This window comes from Vombatus ursinus, unplaced genomic scaffold (assembly GCF_900497805.2).
Source record: "Vombatus ursinus unplaced genomic scaffold, bare-nosed wombat genome assembly UNPS02012901.1, whole genome shotgun sequence".
Classification (NCBI taxonomy): Eukaryota; Metazoa; Chordata; class Mammalia; order Diprotodontia; family Vombatidae; genus Vombatus; species Vombatus ursinus.
In genome coordinates, this window is record NW_020952679.1 from 3,930,010 (window position 1) to 3,937,163 (window position 7,154).

The following is a 7,154-nucleotide window of genomic DNA, read 5'->3' on the forward strand; positions in this document are numbered from 1 at the left end:
GAGGCCCAAAGCAGTTAAGTGGATTGCAGAGGAGCGTAGATGTATGAAGTTGGAAAGGACTTCGGGGCATTTAATCCCACCCCCTCATTTTACCAATGACAAAACTGGGTCCTGGAGAGTTTGAGTGATGGGTCACAATGGGATCATAGAGTTAGAGCAGGAAAGCCCTGGAAGATCATCAAGACCCCACCCCCAAGGTCATTCCACAGAGGGTTCCTGGGGAAGGTCCCAGGTCCCCGCCACTTCTGGTAAGGAGCAGAGGTTGGATGGCTTGCCTTGGGTCTCACAAGCAGTTCATCTCATGATGAGAGCCCTTGGACCAGAAAAATAAACGCCGTTAGGTGGCTGTGGCTGCTCCTATGAGTGCCTAGGAGAATCTGTTGATCCCCTGTCCATAGACTTTCCTTCGTTCTGGCTTTAGTGCCATAGGTGAGGGATTGACAGCTTGCCATTCTCATTTCCTCACACTAGATAGGGTGCTCTCATTTCTGACTCCAAGTTATCTGACTTGGATAAATCCATGATCCAACTGACACTTCTATAATGCAGATCCTGAGAAGGGTGACAGCCAGGAAGCCTCCAGTGGGCTCTTCCCTTTGAGGGCCATCCTGTATTAAGGATGGAAAAACCAAGCATCAAGACTGTCCATTTCAGGGCTGAAAGGAAGCCAAAGCCTCCAGATTGACTGAAACTAGAGCCCCTTTCATCTGCAAGAACCCTGCTACGCCGCAGGTTTACTGTGGCGACCGTGGGAGGATGTTGCCTTGCCAACCGATATTCTGAGTTATCCAAGCAGATTTAATGGCATTACAGCAAGGACAATTTTTTTGTTTTTCTTTTCAAAAATCATTAAAAGAAGATTTCAGACCCACCTAGGAAATGCACTTAATCAGTTTAGTTCCGGAAATGACTATGAAAACTCAGATTCTTCCCCCTCTTTTGAATGTCCCAGACATCTCTGAATGTTGTCTGCATCAAGATGAATGATCGATGAAATCACAGCTTGATGCAATGAACTGAGTTTTGTTTCTATTTTTGAAAAAAAAAATCATCTCCATGTTAGAGCATGTGTTTAGGACAGCCCAGCATGACTGACAAGTATTTCGAATTTCAGTTGGAGAGGTGTCTGTGGATAAACATATGAAAAGCAAACCCACAAATGGAGCTGTGGAAAATCAGTGAGAGAGGGGCAAGCTGGGCACAACCCATCTGTCAGTCACCAGGCAGGTGTCTGCCCCTTTTACAGATGGGCAAGGTTTGGCCCCCCAACAGAACCCTAGACTGGGCAGGGGATGTCCTAGTCAGCCCCATCCCCAACAGCCTTTCCTTCTGTTACAACCAACAAATGTCCCCCAGCCCCTATTTGAAGAAGGCTTTCACACACTTTGGAGATAGCCCATTCTCTTTAGGATAATACTCATCATTTAGGAAGATTTTCATGACATTGACCTCTGCATAATTTCCACCCATTCATTGCTGCTAGTTTTGTAAGCTGGGGCCAACTAGAATGAACTCAATGCTACCTACACATGACTGTCTTTTAAGTCCTTGAACATGATTGTCATCTCCTACCTGAATCTTCTTTTCTCCTGGCTAAACACATCCAGTTTCTTTAATTGATTCTCAGGTGATAGGAACTCCAGGCTCTTCACCACACTGGTCACTCTCTAGCTTCTTGGTGATCTTCAGCTGAGATACTTAGAACTACACCCAGCAGTACAGATGTGAGCTGACCAGGGCGGAGGACTGGGGCTCTCAAATCTATATTCTTGGAATGATTCTCTGTCTGATTAACCTCTTTAACTTTCATGACATTAATTATCACTTTTAGGAATATGACCTACAGATTCATATATCCAGCCCTAGTCTCTCTCCTGAGCTTCAGGCCCATGTCAGTAGCTGTTTATTGGACATCTCAAACTGGATACCTCTGAAGTATCTGGAACTCAGCATGACCATTATAGAGTTTGTTAAGGTCCCCCTGCCCCACCTACCCCTCTTCTGAGCTCCCACATTTCTGTTGAGAGTACTACTGTCCTTCCAAGTCTCCAAGTCCCCTCCCTCACTGAACAGTGCAATCAGTAGTCCAATCTTATTGTTTCTATATCACGTTGCTAGCATCAAATTCCTTATCAACACTTATACAGTCACCACTCTGGCTGGAGCCCTCATCCCCTCTCACCTAGACTGTTGAAATAGCCTCTGGGTTGTTCTCCCTGCCTGAGGTTTCTTCCCTCTGCAATCCATCCTCCACTCAACTGCCAAACTGATTTTCTTAAAGTGAAGGTCTGAACATGTTACTCCCCTACTCAATGAATTCCAGTGGCTCCCTAGTATTCCCTAGAGTTAAATATAACCCCACTTGTTTAGTATGTAAAACCTTTCGCAGCCTCACTCCTACCTACTATGGTAGTATCATCACACATCGCTTCCCTTAAATGCCATGGTCCATACAAAGAGATCATCTGGTTGTCCCTCACACATCATCTCCCATCTCAATGCCTTCCATAGGCTGATTTCATCCCTCCTTATCCGAGCACTACCTACTGTGTGATACCTTTCCAGACGGCTCTTGCTGCAAGGCTCCCCTCCCTATGGCTTTGTATTTATTTTGTGTGTATTTATATATGGATGTAATGTCTCCCCCAGTGGAGTGTAGGCTCCGAGAGGGCAGTGACTCTTTCATGTTTGGCTTTGTCTGCTCAGTGCCCAGCACCTAGTAGAAGCAATAAATGCCTGGTGATGGATTAATGATTGGGAAGCTCTTTGGCTGCCATATCACACTGCTGACTTATTGAATTGGGTGTCCGGTAAAGCTCTCAGAACTTTCTCAGACAAATGGATACCTCATGATGTGCCTTCTTCATCTTGCACTTGCAAAGTTGATTTTTTGAACCCAGGTAAAAGACAACATTTTTCTCTGTTGAACTTCACCCTATTAGACTTATCCCAATGCCCTAGCTTGCCCCAGGATCTGACACTCTTATTCAGAGTCTTGCCAAGGCATCACTGTTGCAGGGTGTAAGCAAGGCCAGGCCCATTAATAGCAAGGAAAAAATAAGCGAATGAACGAAAATGAATGAAGAATGAACATTGGAGCCTACCATTGGTGGACCCCTTCTCAAGTCAAACAATGTATGAGCATCTGGGTTTACTAAAACAACCAGTCAGGGTGAGACTATTCACTTCACAAATAATACTTTTGGATAAGAAACTCCCCCAGGAATTGGGACAATATTATGCCCATGTCGTTGACTTGAACTGCTGTCTCGAGATATCAGAGGAGTGGTCACATAGATCAGTGGTTGGAACAGTTTTGCTTCACTCCAGAGGGGTCACTTGGTTGGTATTGTTGTTTTTCCTTCATTCTCAAAGAAGACCATGACATCAGGACTTGTAAGTGAATTGGATTTAAGTGTGAGAGAGCTGTGCAAAGTCACTGGCCTCATTTTCTCCTCCAGAGCCATCTGGGACCAGTGGCAAGATATGAATCAGGATGACGGAGATGGCCCCAGATGCAGTGGGAGACCTTGGCCTTTTTCAGCTAATGTCTTTCCAAGTTCTCACTTTGAGAGAGGCAACACCCATTCAGTGATTAAGGCTGTTTAAGAAGTGAGCCAAGGAATGTATCCTTTAATTAAAAAAAAATGGTAGAAGATCCGGGAAAGCAGATTATAACTCAGTGTAAGGAAAGCTTTTTATTTTTTGGATTTATTCCATGAGCAATGGGGCTGTGTGGGCCCAATCATGCCACCCCCCTGTTGTCTCTGCCTCCCTTCCATGTTTCTTTGGGTGTCTGCAGGTAAGCATGTGGCTCTCCCTTCAACATGTCACCTAAAAATATCAAGTGAACTCCCCATCTCTGCAAGTCACTCTCAAGCAGAGATCAGATGGCCCCTTCTCAGTAACAGGATTTGGGCTTCACATCTGTATTGGAGTTAAGCAATCCCTTCCAACTTTAAGAGTCAAACTGGGCTGAGCAATGACAGGTGATGGGAACTCTAGGGTGAGATCATTGGACCCTATGTAGATCAGAGCTGGAGGGGACCTTCATCTAATCCAATCTGGCCAGAATCCAAGGACCAGAGAAGTATAGCTGTAAGAGACCGGGGAGATCACCTATTCTAGTCCTTCCACTTCACACAGGGAGACTGAGGTCAAAGAGGAGTGACTTATCCAAAGGCATGCAGGTTACTAGTGGAAAAGCTGAGCTTCCAACCTGTCTTCTGACTCCAAGTCTAGCGCTTGCTATATCAGACTTCGGCAGCCACAGCCCCCATCACTCAGAGGATGACTGGCCATTTGTAAGGCACATTAACATTTGTAAAGTGCTTTACTCACATTAATTCATTTGGAGCTCACAAAAACCCTGCGGACAAAGGTATTTTGATCCCCATTTTAGAGAGGAGGAAACAAGGTGAGAGAATTGAAATGATTCCTCCATGGTCACACAGACTTTATCATAGGATCTGAATCCAGGTCTCTCCTGATTTCAAGCCCCATTCACGTGGCACAATACTGTCTTGATGGTTTTGGCCAAACCTCACCATAACCCAAGTGTTCTTTGACCTATCTCCATCATACTCCAAGGTTGTATCCTGTAATGGGTCCCTGGGCCCCCTCCTCCGTGACCTTTGTGTCTACCTCTTCCTTTTCTTCATTTCATCATTAACTTCACTACCAGCCCAGCAGCAAAGTGGCTTCATTCATCCTCTGTGACTATGTGTTCTTAGATCTACTGCTATTGTTTCTGGAAAGTGTCATGTCCAGGGAAAGCAGCCAGGCCTTGAATGGATTCTCAGTGATAGTCGAAGCCCAGTGGTCACTTAATAACTGCTGCTCACTTTTTATTGATCATTACACTGAATATCAACACAAGCTTTGGTGAAACCATGACAGGACGATTCTCAGAGTGCTCCCTCCTCGTGTCCGGCTCCGGGCACAATGTCCCTTGGTAGAGGAAGGCACGTCTTTGAACATGTTGCTTCAGCAGCGTTACAAGTTCAACGACCCGCCTCCCTTTTAGCTTGGTGGAGTGACGGCTGGCGTCTTGCTGTGCTTTTTCCACTTCTCCATGAAATGAGGAAGCTATCTGGAATAGGGAAGGTCCTGGGATTCTGTCCTTCTAGAGAACAAGGGAGGGTGGGGGTTGGTTCCTCTTTCACTCAGGAGCAGGGAAGTCTCTGTTGCTTCCCAGGTAGATGTTAGGGAGGCAGCTTCTTGGGCTTTTCCCTTGACAGCTCCATGCGCTGGCTGGGGGAAACGAGCTGGTTAGGGTCCCTTGTTGGGACTTTTGGAAGGGTTTTGAAGAACAGTCGGATGGGCCAGTCAGTGCTGAAAGTCATTGGCCTTTCAACTTTGCTTGGTTTATATGGCTTATCTGGAAGCATGGAGAGGGAGGTATGGGCATTAGAGGGAGAAGGACACCATATACCCTCCAAACTAGAGCAGGAGCTGACCATGGGGGCAGGACACCAACTCCTCCTACTAGGGTTGAGATGGATGCCTCTGATGTGAGGCTGGGATATTTAGCAAGGGATATGTTGCCAGAGAGTCTTGGGCACAATGGGCGTTAGACTAAGGCAGGAGGAGCCCTCTGTGATAGTCCTGGGAAGAACTGCCATCAGGCCAAGGGGCATCATTTCCCAAGCTCTTCCTATCCCTATAGTCCCCCTCACACATAAGGGTTGGTCCTGGGCTGTTACAGAGGGTCTATCTGGGAGTGGGGGTGAGATCTTACTTTAAATCATAGGGACATTGGAGGCCATTTAATTCAAGCACCTCTTTTCGCAAGAGTATGAAACTGAGGCCCGCCCAAGGAGCTTGAGTAAGCTACCTCAGGTCACACAGGGACTGACAGGGACTGGTGACCCTCTTCTATTGCCTTCCTCCTCTGAGGTCCCCACTGATAACCTCCCCATCAACAATATGTGTGGGAGAGGGGAGTTTCTGGCATGAGCAGTTCCAAACAGATTGGAGAGATGGTAACGGCTTTCAGAGGAGAAGAGAATACAGCAAGGAAAAAGAGCAGACTTGGAAAAAATATAAGTTTTCCCAGATTCTAACGGAATCTGGCTGCATACTGAGTCAAAAGATCCTGGTCTGAAGCCCAACTTTTTGCCCATAGGACTGTGTACATTACTTAACCTCCTTGGGTCTCAGTTTCTTCACCTGTATTTCAATTTAATTCAATAAATATTTATTAGGTTCCTACTATGTGCTAGGCACTGTACTAAGTACTAGGGATAAAAAAGAGGTAAAAGACAGCCCCTTTCTTCAGAGAGCTTACAGTCCAACGGGGAAGACAACATACAAGCAAATATGTGCAAATCCGGCTCTAGCCAGCACAAACAGGAAATAACCAGCAGAGTGAAGGCACTGCAAGGAAGAGGCTTGGGAAGGCTTCCCGTAGAAGGTGGCATTTCAGTTGGGACTGTTAGGGTCTCAGGAAGCTCTGGATCTCAGATCACAAATCTGACGACTCTTCTAGCTCTCTATTTACAGCGCTCTAAGGAGACCCAGCCTTTATCTTCCTCTTTAAGTCTGGCAAAGCATTTAGCAACCCCTTTCTCTTCAGATCTTCAAACTCCCTGGAAGGTTGGTGCTACGATTTCCCCATTTTTTACATGAAAAAAACTGACACTCAGTAAAGTTAGACTTGCCCGAGGACATAGAGGTAAATGTCAGAGACGGAATTTGAGCCCAGGTCTTCCTGAGGCTATGTCTGGTGCCCTATTGTGTTGCCCTATTCCTCCTTTGGCCTCTCACCTGGGCCTCCAGTTTCTAGTTTTTATCGTACTTTCCCCAAACCTGTGGCCAGGTAGGTGCTAAAGCCCCAGTCTGTGAGGTCTTCTTCCAGCAGCCTCAACCACAATTTCCCCACTAAACCATTCAAGTCCAATACTGCTCCCATGACCACAGAATTAATATTATGAATAGCGAACTTTTAGGAGGAGCTTTCTGGGAAAAGGAGGAGCCCAAGTGTGAGGGACTCCAGAGAGAAAAGCCCATGAAAATGAGAAAGCAGCAATATGACAGGCAGTTTGAGTGGTTTTCCCCCTAGAGGGGAGCAGTGAGATATTCTCTGACACTTGTGATTTTCTCCCTCACCCTCTCTGTGACACAGAGATTACGGTCCTGGGGAGGGATCCTGG